Here is a 19,836-nt window from a genome sequence, read left to right on the forward strand (position 1 = left end):
AAAAATATTGCTTGCGATACTAAAACTGAGCCAACTGAAATAATGGCAAAAATATTATTTGGGAAAAAGAAGTATCTGGAAAAATGATAACATTCACCATGAAGATAGTATAATTCTAAATGTAAACACATGGAATAACATTTCAAAATACATATGGCAATATTAGAAAATTACAAAAAAGGTAATGATTAATCTATAATCATAATAAATTTCAATAGACCTATTTAGTAACATACATTGAGCATAAAAATATTAGTGAAAAAAACAGAAGATTTAAGGTACATAATTATTAAATTGAACATAGAATTCATCAATTAGAGAATTTCTATTCTCAAGTTCATATAAAATTTCCTTAAAATGTGGTCATCTACTAGAAAGAAAATCTCCAAAAAATCAAATAAAAATGATAAGTTCAATGATTTCTGACCATAAAACATTCTTATAGTCAATAAGAAAACACACCCTAACATTCACATGATTTAAATCAAAAAACATACTTTCAAATATCTTATCAAAATATCTTAAAGGAGAAATCACAATATAAGTTGCATAATGTTAAGAATTTGACAATAAAGACACTAAAAATCAAAATTTATGAGATACCGGGGTGTCTGGGTGGCTCAGTGGGTTAAAGCCACTGCCTTCAGCTCGGGTCGTGATCCCAGGGTCCTGGGATCGAGCCCCGCATCGGGCTCTCTCCTCAGCAGGGAGCCTGCTTCCCCCTCTCTCTCTGCCTGCCTCTCTGCCTACTTGTGATCTCTGTCTGTCAAATAAATAAATAAATCTTAAAAAAAATTTATGAGATACCTTGGGAAATCAATGGCATTAAAAAGGTAAAAAGATTGAAAATTAATGAGGTAAGAGGTTAATTCAAGAAATTATAAAAAGAACAAAGCAAATGGAAATAAGAGAAAGGTGATAATGAAAATATATAGAGAAATTATTGAGTAGGGAACATAAAATTAATGAAAGCAAAAACTAGATATTTAAACAACAAAAAAATGAGAAAGTTAACAAAGAGCTATGGTTAGAAAGAGGGAAAGAAGAGAGAGAGAGAGAATATAAATATTTGGAAGGAAAATGACTATAAAAATAATACTGTAAAATAAAACACACTTTTCTAGAATGTTCTTCCCACAAATACCTACACCATTTGCTTCTTGACTATATTTATTCTCTACCCAAATGTTCCTCCCAACTGATTGATGTAGGTATTTGGGTGGAAAAAAGTAATTTCATATTATTCTGCTTCAGTATGACTGGATATAAAACTAGTAGATTCTACAAACTCTGAGAGTTAATGACTAAAACCTAATAGCTTCTAATTATTAATCAATAAGCTTCTAAATATAAAATCAACATAAAAAATCCATAATTTCCATTCAATATCAGCATCAGTTGGAGAATAAGTTTTAAAGAAATAGTTGTATTCACAATATGAAAAATAATCTGTAAAAAAAACAATAAATACCTGTGATAAGCAAGGTCATGAAGAACATATAAGAATATAAATTTAGCAAACTATTCATGAATGGGTACATTCACTTTTGCTAAAAGATAAATTCTCCCAATTTAATCTGCACATTCAATAATATTCCAATCAAAATTTCATCAGGGTTTTCACTGATTTTGAAAAGCTTAACTAAAAAAAAAAAAGAAAATTTATATTAATGATTAAACCAGAAGAGCCAAGAGTATTTTGAAATATATTGGAAGGGAACTTATCCTATCAGATTTTGAAACCCACTATATTTGTTTTATTATAGACTCATTTGACATAGAGTCAATCATGAGAGTAGAACAGAAGTGGATTCACACGTGCAGGGGAACTTGATTCATAACAACTTTTGGAAATCAGTAGGGTAAAGATCAAGTGGTCAATGCATAGCCCTGGGAAAACTAGCTTTATGTTTGGGACAATAATTAACTATTGTTACTTCTAATTGCCAGAAAAACTCACTTAGAATGCACTTCAGTTGTTTTCACTCCAGGAATTTTTTATCACCCAGTGTGATAGTTACTCTCAGCAAATATTTTTGTTTCCTACTTTCACAAAATTTAAGGCAATCTGGCCTAAACCATCATCTCTTCTCTCTATGTAGAAACATTTGGATATTTACACACATTCACAATCCTTCAACTTGGATTTTTTTAAATTTTTAATTTTATCATTACTATTTGCCTACACTATATTTCTTTCTGAATACAATGAGATACTTGATCTTTCTATTTATAGTACCTATTTTATCTGTCCCTTTCTAACCTCAATTTCTTCCCTGGATTTCTCAGTTGATTACTTCAACTATTCTCTTGCCAAAATGCTCAGATTCTTCAAATTCATGTTCTTTTGTGTCATCCGTATAGGAAAATCCCAACTCTTGATTACTTCCACAGTTGACTTTCTCTGATCCAGGCTGCTGAGTGCTACTTGATAAAAATTCTATGTCTATCAACCTTGGTGCCACCAAATTCATGGGTTCGAGTCTCAGCACCTAATCACTTTTTATATTCGACTAGTACTTTAGTCACTTCCTTTACAGAACTTTCCAGATCCTCATTATTTTCCTTCCAGTTTTCTTCAAACCCTCTATGATAGTTACTCTCAGCAAATATTTTTGTTTCCTACTTTCACAAAATTTAAGGCAATCTGGCCTAAACCACCATCATCTCTTCTCTCTATGTAGAAACATTTGGATATTTACACACATTCACAATTCCATCCTTCCTGCTTCAAGGGCACAGGTGGCCCTCAACCTGTTTCCACAGTAACCCTCTAACTGTAATCCTTATCTGATCCATCTTTATGGCTTTTGGGGCCTTGCTCCATTCTCCTTTCTCCTCAACCTTCAATAACTTCTTCTGAGTAGTTCATTGACCTTAGTGTGGACAAGCTCATGCCTCAGCCACCAAAATAAGTTCTATGAATGGGTCTTTCCTCTAGCCAATGCTCTAATTTACTCGCTTCTCAACCCATCTCCTTGGAAAGTACAGTGTCACTTACTGCCATTTTCTCATCTCTTGCTTATTCCTTGGCTCTCTACAATTTCTTTAAAAATGTAAATGAAAACTTCTTAACATCTCCAGGATACTCCCCAATGATCAGTAGGTGACACATTCTAAGTGTTCATCTTTCTGGACTTTTCTCCTGGATCTGATCTTATGGTTAATTTATTCATTTTTGAAAGTCTCTAATGTTTTCCAAAATTTCAAGAAATTTATCTCTTGAAATACTCTTTTCATTAAAGGTTTGTGGCCAAGTTTAAGAAAGAAAGAAAAAAAAAAAACAAACCACACGACTGACTTCTTTCTTGGGGTTTCTGATACATTATTATATCAAAATGTAAGAGGGAATGTCTTTACTCTTCTGTCATATAAATTGTGCTCAATGCAGTCTTTCCACTGGTATAGCCTTGGAAAGGGAGTAGATGTTAAACGGCTTTTCTGGAACCGTACAGTGATGTAGAAGAATTCCTGGTGAAGTCTGGGGTAAGTGGAAATTTTACCTCTTCTGACCTCAGATGAATGTTGGAAAAGTGCAGAAATCCTGAAGTAAAGGAATTAGGCAATAGGACCTCTGTGTCCTGAACTTTCATCTCCAGGCTGAAGAAGGGTTGTTTGCTACAGAAATGAGTATCAGTTCTGGGGCTGAAAGGTATTCCTTCACTAGTATTGGTGAGGTGAAGCTTTCACAGAATGCTACCGCACAACCAGAGGCAACCCTGTTAAACAAAATAAAGGCAATGTTAGGTGTGTTTGGACAGATGCTAAATGGTTACTTGTCCAGAATGTCAGTGTCCAGAAATGCTCTGGGGTTTCACAGGCTTCTGGACATCCCCTGCAGGGGCACAGAAAGTAACATGCTGGTGAGTTTACTACAAACATCCCTGCAATAGAATAAAGTAAACCAAAGCTATAGATTAAGGTTTAATTAGGTTGTATCAAGCTTAAGTGCCAGTGAGGACTAAGGTGGGGCCAAGTTATCTGGGAGGATGACAGTCCCTTAATCAGGCAAAACATAATTCCAACTTGGTCATTGAATGTCAGTTACAAAAGCAATGACTAAATGCGCAAGGAAATAGTCAATACAGGAAAAACATAATTTCAACTTGGTCACTGAGTGTCAGCTACAAAAGCAATGACCAAATGAGCAAGGAAATAGTCAATACAGAGTTCAAAAAGACACCTGATTGCCCTATGGATACAGCGCCTTTTCTACCCCTGTTAGCACCACAAGGACGCAGTATTCTCTCTAAGAATTCCAAATGCCATTTTGGGGAAGAGCAGAGGAAGGATGTAAAAGTTTAGAAAACACCTTCTATGAGTAAGAGACTAACTTAAATTGAAAATTATTACAACTAGCTAATCTTTAAAAATTTAAAGTAGGGTTTGTGTTGTTGTTGTTGTTTTGTTTTGTTTTTAATAAAAAGCAACCCCCTGACTACCCAGAAGAGTGAAGATTAGCGAGAAAGATCAGAATACATAGAACACTGAGAGGTAGTTATGTGTTCATAATTCAACTCTCAAGCCTAGAATGATTCTTGAATACCCCTGCTTCTCGCGAGCAGGAACGTTGTATTCTACATCTTTTTTGCCCTAATATCTATCACAGTGCCAAAAGAAGAACAAGGTTGCAGTTTTGTTTTGTTTTGTTTTGTTTTAACTAACCTTAATTTGTAAGTTAAATTGGCCGACTTTATAAGGTCTCTATAGAGCAGTAGGTTTTTTGTTTTTTTTGTTTTTTAAGATTTCATTTATTTATTTGTGAGAGAGAGCGAAAAAGAGCACAAGCAGAAAAGCACAAGCGGGGTGAAGCAGACAGAAGGAGAAGCAGGGAACCTGATGCAGAACTTGATCCCAGGACTCTGGGATCATGACCTGAGCCAAAGGCAGATGCTTAACTAATTGAGCCACCCAGGCATTGACGCGCTCTCCCTGCCCGCAGAGATGACGCAACACACACACAGGTCGATGCACAAGCTCTTCTTTATTCCCTGGTGATCTTCCTCCTCCCCTCTCCTTCTTCCTTCTTCCCCTGCGGGGAAGTTCCCTTGCCTTATATAGGGCATAATAGCCAATCACAGGGGTGTTCACGTGAACAGGGAGTATACAGCCAATCACAGGGCTGTTCACGTGGAGGTATCTGGGGCGCTCAGGGAGTGGCGGCACCCGTTGCTCATGTGACGAGCACGAAGTCACGTGTGGCCAGGGTGGATATTTTTTAGGCTGTCCATACTGCTCCGGTGCCATCTTAGGGGCGCAACGGGCGTGACCCCACAAGGCATCCCTAAAATAGTAGTTCTTAGACTTGTTTGTAGACCCTTGCATCCAAGCGTCTTAAAGCTTTTATAAGGATTCCATAAGGACAAAAATATATTTGTAATAATATGATGACATTATTTGTTTTGTTCAGACTGTTGAATTTCACACTGAATGGTGGGTAAAATTGCCATCCTTGTAGCAGGAATAAGGGCAGTGGCACCAAACTGTACTGTCAGTTGTATTTCACTACTCTCATTAAATAATAACTAAATATAGAACTCACACTCTTAAAAATTAAAAAAAAAAAAAAAAAAAAGAATTCCAGGGCCACCAGGGTGGAACAGTCAGTTAAAGTGTCCAACTTTTGGTTTCAGCTCCAATTGTGATCTCATGGTTGTGAGATCAAGAGTCCCACATTGGGCTCTGTGCTCAGCAGGGAGTCTGCTTAAGTTTCTCTCCCTCTCCTTCTGTCCCTCACCTCCACTCTACCTCTCTAAAATAAATAAATAAATCTTTAAAAATAAAACATAAAAAGAATTACAGTTTTACTTAAGATGTTCTTGATGCAGGGGCACCTGGGTGGCTCAGTGGGTTAAGCCCCTGCCTTCGGCTCAGGTCATGATCTCCGGGTCCTGGGATCGAGTCCCGCATTGGGCTCTCTGCTCAGCAGGGAGCCTGCTTCCCTCTCTCTCTCTGCCTGCCTCTCCATCTACTTGTGATTTCTCTCTGTCAAATAAATAAATAAAATCTTTTAAAAAAAAGATGTTCTTGATGCAGAAATAAAAATTATTAAATTAAATCTCAACCTTTGAATATACTTTTTAAAATATATTCTGTGTAACAAAAACATGACGTATGCCAAAACACTTCTGCATAACAACAAAGTGTATTTTTCTTAAAATTTTATTTATTTGTTTGACAGAGAGAGATACAGCAAGAGAGGGAACATAAGCAGGGGGAGTGGGAGAGGAAGAAGCAGGCTTCCCATGAAACAGGGATCCCGGTGCGGGGCTTGATCCCAGGACCCTGAGATCAGGACCTGTGCTGAAGGCAGGTGCTTAATGACTGATCCACCCAGGCACCCCAACAAAATATATTTGTGTCATGAAAAGGACTTACATAATTTTTTTAAGTTGCCAGTGGGTTAAAGCCTTTGCCTTCAGCTCAGGTCATGGTCCCAGGGTCCTGGGATCGAGCCCTGCATTGGGCTCTCTGCTCAGCAGGGAGCCTGCTTCCTCCTCTCTCTCTCTCTGCCTCTCTGCCTACTTGTGATATCAATCTCTCTCTGTCAAATAAATAAATAAAATCTTTAAAAAAAAATCTTCTTCCCCCACAGAATACCATTTTTATTTGTAGATAATATGCTAGTTAAATAATTTACTAAATAAAGATTCCTACTAGCATATCTGAATATAGGATGCTCTTGATAAATAAAAAGCAATTGGCTTCCTTTGTTGCTTATTCTAACTCAACTATCTCTTGTTTCTTCCTCTCAGAACCTGACTTTTATTCAGGTATAGTAATCCTTTCCATGCAGCTCACATGCCCCAGGAAAAAAAAAAATGTCCCTGTCTCTTAGTTCTATGATAATCCTGATTGTTTTAAAAGACCTGTTCCCCCTTTTTTGGAATTAATCATAGAATAGATAAGTGATTGGATTCAAGTTGGTAAGAACCAGAGAAGTTTGATAGAAGTTTCTTGAAAAATGATTCCTAACATTTAAAAAAGAGTCATGAAAAGCCCTTCTTCCTCTCATTCTGTGTCTGCATGTGAAGAAGAAAGAATACAGCCTCAGTAACCATTAGTCATCTAGGGTGCTGTGAGTAAAGATACAGGAAGAACCTGTGTTTTTGATAACGCTGTTGACATTTTAGGTCAACCACCCCTGAGAACTTCTCTCCATCTGGAGCTCATATTTGAGCTCCAAATGACTTTCCTTATCAGTTAAACTAATCTGAGTCCTATTTTCTGATCTCTGTAGCCAAAAGCATCCTAAGTTCAATAAGATAGCTGTTTTTTATTCTCAAACTTCCCATTAAGTAGAATGCTATAGATTTTTGACCTTCATCTGTTGCTTTCTGGCCAAAGGGAATAATTTGCAGGGCAACTGATTTTCATATTCTTCCATTTGTCTAGAACACCCTCCCCACCCATTTGGCTGATTGATTCAGGCCTCAGGTAAGGTCTTTTAAAACTTTGGCTTTATATTTTTCATAGCAATAAAAATTTATGATGCTGCACTAACAGATGAGCTGTTTAACTACAATTGCTATAGCTTTAACAAATACCTTATCTTTCCAGCACTGTTGAGAACTTTGAGAGCACCATTATACCAAACCAAGTATTACATTGATGACTATCCAAGGATGTTACTATTTAAAAAAAAAAAAAGTATACGATCTATGTTTTCTATATAATACTCACTGTGTATTGTACCAATAGACTAAAATATAAACTAATGGCATAACTTATTTTACACCAGATCCACACAAACTCACCATTAATCAGAATGATTTTGATTTCAGGTTAGAGAATGTGCTACTAAAAGTGACTTAAAATCATTGCATTAATAAGTAGAAGAGGATAATGGCTGAGCATAAGGAAATCAACAATATATATCCCTTTCCATCTCCTGTATGAGATGTAATTTAACCCTTTTTCTTCTGAACAGCTCTACTCCCCCCAAAACCTATCACTTAACTTGGGAAAATCAGAGTTGTTGTTTTTTTTTTTTTCATTTATTTATTTTCAGCATAACAGTATCATTATTTTTTCACCACACCCAGTGCTCCATGCAATCCATGTCCTCTATAATACCCACCACCTGGTACCCCAACCTCCCACCCCCCCACCACTTCAAACCCCTCAGATTGTTTTTCAGAGTCCATAGTCTCTCCTGATTCACCTCCCCTTCCAATTCCCCTCAACTCCCTTCTCCTCTCCATCTCCCCTTGTCCTCCATGCTATTTGTTATGCTCCACAAATAAGTGAAACCATATGATAATTGACTCTCTCTGCTTGACTTATTTCACTCAGCATAATCTCTTCCAGTCCCGTCCATGTTGATACAAAAGTTGGTTATTCATCCTTTCTGATGGAGGCATAATACTCCATAGTGTATATGGACCACATCTTCCTTATCCATTTATCCGTTGAAGGGCATCTTGGTTCTTTCCACAGCTTGGCGACCGTGGCCATTGCTGCTATAAACATTGGGGTACTTTAATTTACTTCTGAAGGCAAGCAGGTTGTTAGTACAAAGCAGGGGAGGGGAGAGGAGTTGTATGAAAATCAGTGTCTGGAGGTGCCCGGGTGGCACAGTGGATTGGGCATCTGCCTTCAGCTCAGGTCATGATTCTGGAGTCCCGACATCAAGCCCTGCGTTGAGCTCCCTACTCAGCAAATAACCTGCTTTCCCCTCGGGCCTTCACCCTGCTTGTGCTCTCTCACTCTCCTCTCAAGTAAATAAATAAAATCTAAAAAAAAAAAAAAAAAAGTGTCTCTACAAATCAGTCACCGTGACCTAATCCAGTGTAGTCGACACTTTGTGATTTAATAAATAATGCATATTTCTTTTAAAAATGACATATTCACTTAAAATTTAGAAACAGTATAATCTCAAAATGTGAGTTCTAATGAAGAGTAGTGCAGTTGTAATCTACATTGATACTAGGTAGATGGACAGATACCCTTTAAAAAAAAAAAATCCTTCTGGATCAGCACTGACCCTCAGCCCAGAAGTATAAGTAAGCTGTGGGACATTAGAAGTAATATCTGAACAAACTGAAACACTGAAGAGCAAGATTTAAAAGAAATACAAATTCCTTTATCCAAGTCATTGTCATATCATTTCTTTCTAAATTCACTCTTGGTTCCTAATTAAAATAATCTAACTTTGGTAATCTCTTCCAAGTGTCATTTAACCCATCATCTTGTCTTATTCATAAATTAATTTATTTAGTCTCTTAACACATTTTTGAACACACATTGCATGTAAAGCATAGCGACAGGTGCTTTAGCAATATAATGTTTAGAATTAGTCCATTTAATTACCTTCCCCATTATCTTATTCCTCAATTCTTCAGGTCCCTTCAGGTTTACAACAGTTCCTCCAGGTATTAAAAATCTTGCCTAGGGGTGCCTGGTTGGCTCAGTTGGTTTAACATCTGCCTTCAGCTCAGGTCCTGGAAATGAGCCCCGCATTGGACTCCTGCTCAGCCCGGAGTCTGCTTCTCACTTCTACCTCTCCATCTGCCCTTCAGCCCCTCCACTTTTACTCCCTCTCTCAAGTTAAAAACAAAAAACAAACAAACAAAAACTTTTAAAAAATCTTCTCTAAAACTTATCATAGAAAAGGAGGTACTTTTCATCTTAGTTTTTCTTGTTTCATTTTTTTTATGTTACTTACTCCAAATCTGCTCTAAGTTCTAACAATAAGCATGTTCTTTTCTATATTTAGAAGAACATTTTTAAAAAATTAACTTTAATGTCAGCATTACAATCAGAAACAGACTCTCATCATTTGCTCTGGGTGCTTTCTCCTGCATAGGACTTGCCACAAAAAGACTTAAAGTGCGGGTCTGTTTTTCCTTCTAGCCTGGAATGTCCTGGAGGGCACAACTGAAACCTGCTACTCATTATCATATCTTCAGTACCAGGAACAGTTCTTTAAAAATTGTTAGAACTGAACTGGTTTGTTGTTGTCATCGTCTAAGAATTTATTAATTTATTTATTTATGTGTGAGAGAGAACACACGCGTGTGCACATAATGGGAGGGGAGGGAGAGAGAAGAAGAACCTCAAGCAGAATCTGCGTTCAGCACGGCCTGCCATCTTATGACCCATGAAATCCTTTCCTGAGTCAAAACCAAGATTCAGTTGCTTAACCAGCTGAGCCACGCAGGTATCCCAGAACTGAGCTAGTTCTTGTTGAAGGAATAGTGGATGAATTTTAATATTACTCAACATTAAGTTCTCCATTCTCCACTAATCAGTGATTAATGTATATTAACACTATAAATATTCATTAAGCAAAGACTGAGTGAGCATGTGCTACATGCCAGGCAATGGGAAGATAAAACTTGTGATCTCAAGGAGCTCACAGTACAATGAAACTTATTTGATCACATTTAAAAACTTGATTCTGATTTTTAAAACGGGCCACACTGGTGCCTAACAGGACTGATCTCTCATACATATCACTCTCTGGATATCATCTTTTTTTGATTATTTTAAATACAGTTTAAACATAATGAAACTGATTTATTTTAAAATCAAAGCTGGGGCACCTGGGTGGCTCAGTTGTTAAGCATCTGCCTTCAGCTCAGGTCATGATCCTAGGGTCCTGGGATTGAGTTCAGCATCGAGCCCAGCATTGAGCTCAGCATTGAGCCCAGCATTGGGCTCCTTGCTCAGTGGGAGGAGGGAAGCCTGCTTCTCCCTCTCCCACTCCCCTGCTTACCTTCTCTCTCCCGCTGTCTCTCTCTGTCAAATATATAAATAAAATCTTTTTAAAATGTAAAAAAAAAAATTAAAAGTATATAATGCTTTACTGTTAAAAAGTCATTCAGGGAATAGAGAAACTGGAGGAAATGCTTGGAAGAGTAAAAAGCCATGCAGAGTACAATCAGGACCATTTGGGATGTCACATGTTCATGGAGCAGAAGTTGATTTAGCAAGCACAAATGAATGAAAAATATACCTGAACTATCAAAACAATAATCACAATTACATAGATAAGATTTCTTTCTAATCAAATGGTGGAATCCATAAAAATTCTTAAATAATATTTTTAATTTTGAAAGGTAGTCTTTTCTATATTATTCTCCAGCTAACTTTCTCATGCCTCAAAATCTTATTCATGGGCTAGCTCTCATAAGAAGTTTTCAGTGATTCTTCTATCTCAATATAATTCTATCTACTACACAGAATTGTCAGAAAGGGTAGTAAGTAGAGAATGAAATCAAGAGGTCACAGGAGAACAGATATATAGATCATTTAAGATTTATTTACCAAATGTGTTAATCAGTTATTAGTAATTACTTTTTATAATTAATAATGAAATATTTCCATACTTGAGCACTCACAGTACATTTTGATGGTACTTCCTTAATAGTACTTTTAAATTGTCTTTATCATTATTTTCCTCTACCAATGCTTCTCTTCTTTATTAGATTGTAAGATTAAATCTTATTTATTGGGACCCCTGGGTGGCTCAGTTCATTAACCATCTGACTCTGGGTCAGGTTGTGATCCTTCGGTCCTGGGATTAGCCCTGGCTCCTAGGATCAAGCCCTGGTCCTTCTGTCTCCCTACTCAGAAGGAAGTCTGCTTCTCCTTCCCCAGCCCCCCCACCTGTTGCTCCCTATCTCAAATAAATAAACAAAATCTTTGAAAAAATAAATCTTATTTATTATTTTGTACCTTACAATATTACATTGCACAGTGGCTGCTTATAAATATATGAGAATAAATCCAAATGACTGAATTGACTTTCGTTAGTATTTTTATCATAAATAGATGGCCACAAACCTGGCTCCACCTTCACATGAGCCAAAGCAAGATTTGGTGAAATTCAACAAATTGTATTCAGTCATAGTCTGAATACCTGATTGACTCTCTGCAGATGTGCAGTTTTCCAAATTCGATTTGGGACCATTAATGTACCATCAAAGTTCCGCAGGGGTGTGTGTGTGTGTGTGTGTGTGTGTATCTCCAGTAAGTCAACATGTACAATTCAATGACATCTATGTGCTAAGGCTTATGGGGATAGAATGGTAAATCTGATAAACACCCCTGTCTGCATAACACTTATACTTCAGTGGGAAAGGCACTCATTATTTGTAGTTATAGTACTTCTTATGCAAAAGTGATTATTTTTGATTCTAGACTGAATTACCATTGAAATATGTCAGTTAATGATAAATAATAACTATCATTTATGAATCCCTATGTTCCAAGTAGTTGTTAAGCACTTTTTAGGTGTTATTTTATTCACCATTCATAGAACATAGATAATCAGATATCATTTCCATTTTATAGAAGACACTGAGGCACTGACAGATCTTTTTAAAATGCCGAAATATGGGCAATATTTAGTAGAACCAGGATCAAAACCAAGATCTGCCTGACTTTAGTGTCTTGTTTTTAACCTCTTAACCAGAGTACTTCCAACTGGTAACCTCTTCAGTGTATCCTCTGGAATTTTTTTATTTATTAATTAATTTTATATGGCAGGGAAAGTTTGGGATTTGTCATATTTCAATTTTCCATAATGGCTAGTACTACAAATGTCCTTACAACATCGAAGTTACCAAGATATTGAAAATGACTATGAATGGTCATAGTTTAAGAGGTCAGAAAAAGTATAAGAAAAACCTAGGACAATGCAAAGATAGTCCAAGCATATTAAGTTTTGGTGAGGATACCAAATATAATACCTAGTACTTTAGGTAATACTTTAGTGAGGATAATAAGCTTAGCTGTTGTTTTGAGGCTCTTTTCATATTCCTTTATAAATGTTTTGTGGTTGCTTGGATCAGTTAAATTAAATTAAATTAAATTAAATTGGAATGTAATTTAAGAGACCATGTCTTAAGTTGATAACATATGCTTCTGAGAACTCCAAAAGAAAAATAAAACAACTCAGTTTGCTTCTCTACCCCATGATGTAGACAAGGACCTGCCAAAAACCTTAAAAGAAATGCTTTGATGTCAGAGTTTAAGAGGCTAATAATGATTTCTGGGATAGACATTTGTCTCATGCACAACAATCATAATTAGTCCCTGATGCCTAGGCTATGAATGAGGCTGGAACATATTCTCATGTTCTCTAGAATATAAATTCTGTTATGCATATTTTCTATAGGTGTACACAAGCATGCTCTCCTAAGGAGCTTTAAGAGTTCTTGAGCTTTGCAAGGCATATAGGAAAGTGCCGCTTGAGTTACTATTTAGCAGTGGGAGATTTTCAATATAAATTGGCAAGGACTTAGAAATCTTCCCTCCTGTTTGAAAAATTTCCTGACCATTCTTGTTAGGAACTCATAAAATACTTCATGTTGATGTATTCTTTCAGAAGTGACTGTGTCCCCTCATCAATTATTAATTTACATGTTCACAGATAAGTGGATCATGCTCATAGGCTGATTTTGTCTCCTCCCTCCAGAAGTCAGTATGTGGTCATCAGTCCCTTCATTGCTTGGTATGAGAAATCGAAACACAGTCAGCATTTCCTCAGCTCAGCTTCTTTTGTGAAGATTTGATGGAGTCATGTAGCTGAATCATGTTACTTGACTCCCATAATTTCACCATCTGATTTTCTTTCTTCCCCACACTATCTCGTTCCGTGGAATCTCTTCTATAATTCTATTCCAAATAGTGGCTGATATCCTAGCTTCTTCTACCTTCTTCTTTGATTTCCTGTTTATATCAGTTGTCAGCACTGCCAATACCTGCTTTTTTTCACAGAGCAGTGTATCTCATATTAGCTTCTATCCTCAGCTCTTATACCCATGCCCATTCCAGTTCTCAGAAAAATGACAATAATAATAAACTTATTTAGCTATTATGAATCATCAGACCTGGGAAAACAATGAGAATTATAAATATTTTTCAAATATCAAATATATGTATGTGTATACACACATACACACATATGGAGAGAGAGAGAAAGAGAAGGAGGAAAGAGAGACTGAATATATTTGAAAGATTTCAAAATACTTTTCTATCTTATCCATAATTCCTTGCACTGGGTAAACACTGCATTACATATTATTTAGTTTGCTTAAATAGAATAGACCACCAGGTGAGGTAAATTAGTAAAGGAAAGATATCTTATCTCCAACACTTCTGGAAAGGGGTAAATTATTGCGTTTTATGTACTGAAATGGAGAGAATCCAGTAATCCCTTTTGTTAGGAGTTTCAAACAATATCTATGTGAACTTACTGGACTTCAAGCTCCTAGAAGACAGAGTCTTGGTCTATTTCATCTTCACTGTGAAAGGTCATGGGAATTTAGAGGCAAGAATTGATAGACACATCCATAATGGATGCGGTTTATGAAAGATAAAACTTACATGACTGCTGTGCTGTGTCATGAGGAAAGTAAAACCAAGATGGGAAACAAGAAGAGTAAGGGAACATGCACATGTTCTGCCCATGTTTAAAAGCTTATCTGTGTTGCACTTTGATTTACCTTGCCAGCGAGAGAAGTTATTCAATTTAAGGCAAAACATCTTTAAGCTCTTGTGGTGCCATCATCAGAGAGCAGGTGTCTGGAGGTGGCGCATCCAAGAGCAGCCGGCTGGAGGTGGAGATAATGGACTCCTTCTTGGAAAACAACAAATTTAAAATGGAGTCTACCTTCTAGCTTCAAATTCTCCACATCATAATGGGCAAGGTAACAGATATTTGCATCAGCTGTTTAGATTGTTGAATAATCCTCATCAGTTGAATGGAGTGTTTGACCTTCTTCCTATTCTTTAAGAGAGTCAAATGCCCACAGTAGTCATTGCCCATCAGGGAACCTTGATATTGTGATTTATATTCTCCTTTGCACTTAAAGTGTTTTGCATATAATAGCTATTCAATAAATGGGTTGAATATCATTTTACATAATTCACTGTACATTCAGTATGAAGTAGAATTTGAAAACAGACCTGAAAGTTTTCATTTTGTAGTCATTTTTATGAAAATCAACTAACAGGATATATTTTTTAAAACAATCATGGAAGTATAAAAAGGAATTTTTTTTGGTTAAATAATTTTGGTACAGATTACAGTTACAAAGATATTTAAACACACATTGTGGGTAATATAAACGATCAAGTTCAATTTTAAATTAAGGAGTTTTTAATGTAACAACTCTGCTACGTGTATAAAATGTTGAGTGTTTCCATGGAAGTAAAATAATCTCCTTAAATTTGATGTTAGCATAAGCATAGAAATCTTAAATTACCCAGGTATGTATTTTAGAGAAACAGGAATATTATCTTGACATATTTAAAGGTATACAATACGGAAAGTTTAAATAACAATGGTAAAATCTTCCTGGTCATTTTAGATATGGGTTTAACATTATAAAATTTTGTTGGGCTTTAAGAAGATAGTGTCTGCATAGCGATCCATTATCTATTTATATAATGAAAGTAAACAAAACAAAACATATCTTCACTGGTTTAATACTATAAATAAATTACATTCATAATGATTTTCATATTATCTATTTATTCCAAACCTTCCCAGATTCTTACTTATTTTTTAAATGCCTTATATTGCATAAAGAAACTGTACAGAAACAAATATTGTTCTTTTTTATTTGAAATAATCAAGTTTAAGATAAAATGCTTGACGGTGAACTGCATTTCATTTTCTTTTCCTATGTAGGAACAAATACACTAAGTAACCCATGCTCAGAGATACTGGTCTATAGCATTTGCAGACAATGAAACCAGGGAAATGCTATTGAGTTTGAAGATCACAGAATGTGAACTGTCAGTGTCGGGCAAGAAGAATAAGGTTATCAAAAACACTTTGGCTACCTCTGTGTAATGTCCAAATTCCTGTCTGAACACTAAAACATTCCTTTCAGTCAACTAGGTGAAGGTTAGTTTATTGATGTGGTTTAAATCCAGGAGGATATCAGACATTCTCAGATCCGTGACCTTTTTCTTGGTAGAGAAATGAGAAGGAACTGGGGGTTGGGATTGTGGGGATATGTAATGAATTGAGAGAACTTCAACACCTTTTCCTTTTACCACTAAAGTCTCATGGGACTTAACTAAAAACTGATTTTTTGTAGGAAAGACTTTGATTTCCATTCTGTTACCTCATTTTTGGTTATTTTCTTGCCACAGGTAGAAGATATGATGGAACGAGATCGTCTTATCCATTTACAAGTAATAAGGTAAACTGTCTGCATTTCAAATTTCAAAGACATGCTTAACCTCAACCTAATAATTATTGCAGATAAACAAGTGAAGGAATCAAACACGCTTTTTTATTAGATTGGGACGTTTTAAAAGATGGCTAGTACTCAATGTCAGTAGTTGTGTGGAAAAACAAGTATTTTGATAGACGACTTATGATAACATAAAATAATTTAACATTTTTTGGAGGGGTTTTGGTACTATCAATTTTCACACATTATAGTTTTCAGTAACAATATAATAATCATGACATAATTATTTCCTATATTATTATATGTATATTACTATATAAGATATTTAGTTAATTCACTGCCCTTTATCAAAGAGTCCATCTATTCCAAAAGGAGGTAAATTTTCTTGTTTTTTTTTCTTATGTCTCATATTTGAATTTTTAATTGGTAGATGAACAATATTTATACTTCGAGTTGTTTGTGTTACTGCTATCAAATAATAACCATGAATGCTATCTAATACTGGGCCTTATAATAATAACAATAATAATAATAACTCATTTAGATGAATGTATTCATTATCTGACAGATGATAACTGGTATTGAAATATTTGCCTACACTGACCCTGAAAATATATTAGGAAGATCAAAAAATGATAACCAAACATGTTTTTGTTTGTTTTACTTAAAAGCTACCAATCAGTAAAGTCAGCAGAGCCATTTCTAACAACTTCATGATGGCAAGGCTCATTCTCACCGCCACCATTTAAAATAATAGCATGCTCTACAAAAAGGAAATACACAAATGCTATTTCAGCGAGCTTCAACATTTTGACAGTGAAAAATATCACCTCAAAAATTGTGATGTAAACAGATAAATTAGTTCCACTTCCAAACTATGGCAGCCTAAATATCATGGAAATAGTTTTAGAAAAAAAATCTAGAAATGCTGCATAAAAGTAACAAACTGCTTTTATTTATTATTTTATGGACAGTGAAATTCCAAAAAGAAGGTTCTTGGAGGCCAAAAAATGAAAGGAAAACAGAAAATCACAGTGATAAGAAGCATCAAATTGAAGAGCGAGGGCTGCCTGGCTGGCTCAGTCGCAGAACATATAACTCTTGATTTGTGGTTGTCAGTTCAAGCCCCATGTTGGATGCAGATAATACAAAACAAAACAAAACAAAATTAAATATGTAATTCCTCTGAAAGAATGACACTGAATATTCTAGAATATGTCTATTAACAGGCAGCTGAATAGAATATTAGACCTTTCACCCAAGAAAGATGGGAGTCAACTGAGACCTCTACTTAAGCATGGGAAACATGAAGACCTACATTTTCGCTAAAAGCCTAATTTAAAATTATCTATCCTTGGTTAATACCCAGGTATAGAAATTACAAGGTACATTATCAGCTTCACCCTTGGCTAGGAGTGGAGAAGAAAGTTTTTCTCTGAGAATTTATAATCATAGGCATGTCTTTTTTATCACTCGGGTAGCCTGGGAAACCCACAGCTAAAAATTGAAGTTATTTGGAAAGCTCACTCTCCAAGGCAGCCAAAAAACACAAATACAGATCCTTTTGGAGGAAAACATCTTCAACCCAGGATTTACATTATTTCCATACAGAACATCCAACTGAAAATGAGCTCAGAATCCAAGGTAATATAACACCATTAGCAAGCATCAGGAGAAAAATAAGTCAGCACCCCAAATTAGATACCTTGAACTTTAGATATTAAAATTATTAGACACAGCATGTAATATAAAAGAGGGAATCAAAAGCGTTAGCGAGAAACATGACATTTTCAGAAAAGATCAGAAAATTTTGATACATAAAATAGAATTTGAGGGGCGCCTGGGTGGCTCAGTGGGTTAAGCCACTGCCTTCGGCTCAGGTCATGATCTCAGGGTCCTGGGATCGAGTCCCGCATCAGGCTCTCTGCTCAGCGGGGAGCCTGCTTCCTCCTCTCTCTCTCTCTCTGCCTGCCTCTCAGTGTACTTGTAATTTCTCTCTGTCAAATAAATAAATAAAATCTTTAAAAAAAATAGAATTTGAAATATAAATATAGTTAATGAGATTGAAAACATTACATTAGATAGTTGGAGAATTAGCAAACTGGAAGATAAAGCACACAAGTTTCCATAAAATGTAGCACAGAGACACAAAAGGAGAAAAATGTTAAAAAGTGGTTAAGAGACTTGGTAGATAAAATAAGGGGACAATACAGTGAATGAGGGAGAGATAATATGTAAAGAGATAAAGGCTTAATTATTTTTCCCCAAAATGAATTTTTAATTCCTAGCAGCATAAAAAGAAATAAAGGAAATAAAATCAGATAAAAATTAGGAAATAAAAGGAATCAAATCATTCCTAAAAACATCAGTACTCACAGACAGGAAATATCTAACAATAACAGCAATGAAAGAAATGATTGGCTACAAAGAAATGGCAATTAAACTGAGGGCAAATATTTCAACAGCAACAATGAATGCCAAAACCCATGGAACAGTATCTTTAAAATACTGAGAAATAATAACAACTTTGAATTGTATACTAGCTAACTTATTATCGAAGAGTGAGATGTAAAAAAGATTTTCATTTAACATAAAATATTGGAATTTGGGGTTTTCATAGCTATAGATTATAAGATATCAGCTGAAAACTATTGGAGAGAAAAATTCACTGAAATAAAATGTTACCCTGAATCTCAATAAATCTCTACTTGTTTCATGTTCAACAAACACTATTCTTTTCTGGTGATAAAGTAGAGACATTTTAAAGAAATATAATTAGAGACACCTGAGCGGCTTAGTCAGTTATGCATCTGCCTTTGGCTCAGATCATCATCCCAGGGACCTGGGACTGAGCCTGGTCATAGGCAAAAGGCTTCCTGTTAAGTGGGGAGACAGCTTCTCCCTCTACCTCTGCTGTTCCTCCTGTCTGTGGTTTCTTGTTCTCTCTGTCAAAAAAATAAAATTAATGTTAAAAGGAAGAAAGAAAGAAAGAAAGAAAGAAAGAAAGAAAGAAAGAAAGAAAGAAAGAAAGAAAGAAAAGAAAGAAAGAAAGAAAGAAAGAAAGGGAGGGAGGGAATCTGGTAATAGGAAGTCAATCTTATTAATCAATAGTATCAAGTCTCTACCTTGAACTTTGATTAAATTCCATGCTAAATATCACCATTCTTAAGCATACCATGTTCCAGAATGATTTATATACCGAAAGACATTTCTTTGGCTTTGAAGTAAGCAAAATAGTGAAATCTAACCAAAAAGTCCTGGGCTCCTGACTACGTAAGATATCTAAACCATCATGCTGCTTTTACTAAAAACAAGTAATTTAATAAACTCATCAAATTGTTTGGCATCATCATTTGACTATTCTCTCAGGCAAATAGACTGACAAAATTGTGCAGAATGAAAAAGGAAAAAACTTGTTAAACAAAACTATCAGAGTTATCACAGTTCAGTATAACTTGCCATAATTAAATTACGATTTAATCCTATTTGTATTTACCTTCATCATTTCCATCTATATTTAAGGGTTATCTTAAATATTGAAAAAATATACTCATAATATTCTTATGGCTATGTCTATTCTCTCATCATTGAATGGAAAGATATTCTTTCCTAGGAATTATTTTTCTGGACCAAAGGAAATTCATGATACTATAGTTGAAGTCCAAGACTTGTGTTA

General features: G+C 35.5%; 1 protein-coding gene across 1 annotated transcript in view; it reads left to right on the forward strand.

Moving 5' to 3' along the window:
• The window catches only part of LRRC7 (leucine rich repeat containing 7), a 708,443-nt gene that overhangs the window by 131,048 nt on the left and 557,559 nt on the right, over positions 1 to 19,836 (forward strand). The window contains exon 2 of the mRNA XM_082688811.1: positions 7,396 to 7,437. The gene's annotated coding sequence lies outside the window, so the exon portion shown is untranslated. The remainder of the gene's footprint in view (positions 1 to 7,395; positions 7,438 to 19,836) is intronic.

Source organism: Mustela nivalis (genome assembly GCF_964662115.1).
Source record: "Mustela nivalis genome assembly, chromosome: 10".
Lineage (NCBI taxonomy): Eukaryota > Metazoa > Chordata > Mammalia > Carnivora > Mustelidae > Mustela > Mustela nivalis.